Source organism: Myodes glareolus, chromosome 19 (genome assembly GCF_982192425.1).
Source record: "Myodes glareolus chromosome 19, mMyoGla1.1, whole genome shotgun sequence".
Lineage (NCBI taxonomy): Eukaryota > Metazoa > Chordata > Mammalia > Rodentia > Cricetidae > Myodes > Myodes glareolus.
In genome coordinates, this window is record NC_142044.1 from 59,867,059 (window position 1) to 59,869,371 (window position 2,313).

A 2,313-nucleotide genomic window follows, 5' to 3' on the forward strand; every position below is an offset into this window, starting at 1 on the left:
CTGTACATAAAGATGCTTCTGTTTCCAAACATTCATGTGTGGGGAGCTATGCTCCAGAAAAGCGATATGGATAGTACATGGGGACAAAGACCCAAATCATTTCTTGTTGTGTCACAGTAGCCATGATGTGAAAATTTTACTGGGGTGTGGCGTTTCTGACCCAATTTGCTAGAAGATTTAACAATGAACACTGAATATGTGCTTATGGCTTTTTTTTTTTTTTTTTTTTTTTTTTTTACTTTTGATTTGCTTGACGGGCGTGCTACTATTTCAGTGGGTGGAGTTACAAAACAAGCAATAAAATGACCAAAGACAAACAGAGTGAGATCACTCAAAGACTCTGAAAGTTAGCTGAACAACGTGATTGGGTAGACTGAGGTCAGGTTAGTGAACAGCTACCAGCCGACGTCATCACAGGAAAGCATTTATTGGGGAAGACATTTCAGGTATAACTTCCACCATGTAAGTAATTCTCCTAGTTAGGGCTTCTATTGCTGTGAAGAGACACCATGACCATGGCAACTCTTAAAAAGAAAAACATTTAACTGAGTAGCTTGCAGTGCAGAGGTTTAGCCCATTATCATCATGGCATGACATGGCGCCGTGGAGAAGGAGCTGAGAGTTCTACATCTTGATCCACAGGCAACAGGAAGTTAACTGTGTCACTGGGTATAGCCTGAGTGGAGGAGAGCTCAAATCCCGCCTCCACAGTGACACACTTCCTCCAATAAGGCTACACCTCCTAATAGTGCCACTCCCTTTGGGAGCCATTTTCTTTTAAACCACTACAGTAGTCAAGAATAAGTCGGCCCTTAAAACAACATGCCGTCTACTGTGGTGTGCAGAGGCAGAGATGTGGAGTTCCTTGAAGGGAAAGACTGGTTCCAGAGTCCTGTGTTAGTTAGATGTCTGGACAAAATGGAATGGGAATGAAAGGCTGTGAAGACACTCTGGGGAGAGTTTCATGCAACTGTGGTAAGCCAGCATCACCCTAAAAGTCTGTGAGCAGCAAACTTTGAGTCTTACCTAATAATTATTTTTTGCCTTTTTCCTTTTATTGAATAATTTTTTCTCACATACTGTATTCAGATTATAGTTCCCTTCCCTTTACTCTTCCCAGTTCCTCCCGGCCTCTCTTCCATCCTCATCCATCCCCTTTCTGTCTCTCACTAGAAAACAAACAGGCTTCCATGGAATTATAACAAAACATAATATGATAAAACAAAACCAACACATCAGCGTTAGACAAAATAAACCAATAGAAGGAAAAGAACCGAGAAGGTACAAGAAACACAGGCCCACCTGTTTGCACTTAGGAAACCCCATAGAAACACTAAACTGGGAGCCATAATAAGCAAGGGACCTGTGGGGTAAAAAGAGAGAAGGAAAAATAGGTAAGTAAAACAAAATAAGAATAAAAAATAAAAATGATAATTTTTGTTTTGTTTTGTGTTAAAGAAATAGTCCTGATATGATTTTATGAGATAAGGAACTTCCAAAGATGTTACTGAATTCATTTCCTATTGACCATCTATGCTGGGCATCTAAATTTTCATTTGTAGGTGGTGATCAGCTGAAGATAGCTCAGGACTAGAGATGAGGGCATGTGTCCACTCCTTCCAGCTCTAGGATCCCGTGTGATGCAGACCCATGCAGACCCTGCGCACGCTCCCTCAGTCTCTGTGAGTTCATGTGTGCATCAATCATTATTTAGAGAGCCTTTTTTTGTGCTTGCTTCGGCAGCACATATGCTAAGACTGGAAGAATACAGAGAAGATTAGCATGGCCTCTCCACATGGATGGACACAAGTCTGCAAACAGTACATAGTTTTCACAGAAGAGGCTGAGAGAGTGCAAGGCCACAGGGGATGGAGGACACCAAGAAAACAAGGTCCTCTGATAACTATTAAGAAAAGAATGAGTGCGTAAGAAAAGGGGGAAATGTACTGGATTTCTAGGCTGCTTTTTACTTTACTAAAACTTCATTTCACACCTTTGATTCCAGTACTTGGGAGGCAGAGGCAAGCAGATCTCAGTGAGTTCGAGACCAACCTGGTCTTCAAAGTGAGTTCCAGGACAGCTAGCACCATTACACAGAGAAACTCTGTCTCAAACAACAACAACAACAAAAAAAACCCTTCATTTTATTTAATAACTATTCTAAGCTGATATTTGACAAGTCCATTAAGGAGACAAAAATAATTAGCTGATTGTCATCTTTGACATAGGAACCTATAATATGTGGTAGGGAATAATATTTGGAATATATGTGTTATAATCGTTATTTTAGTCTGTGCTACTATTCCCTTTTTT

General features: G+C 40.5%; 1 non-coding gene across 1 annotated transcript; it reads left to right on the forward strand.

The window, feature by feature from the left end:
• Positions 1 to 1,727: 1,727 nt before the first annotated feature.
• On the forward strand, positions 1,728 to 1,833 carry LOC125407510 (U6 spliceosomal RNA). The gene has a single exon (XR_007234235.3). It is a non-coding gene; the product is annotated as a U6 spliceosomal RNA (small nuclear RNA).
• Positions 1,834 to 2,313: the final 480 nt, after the last annotated feature.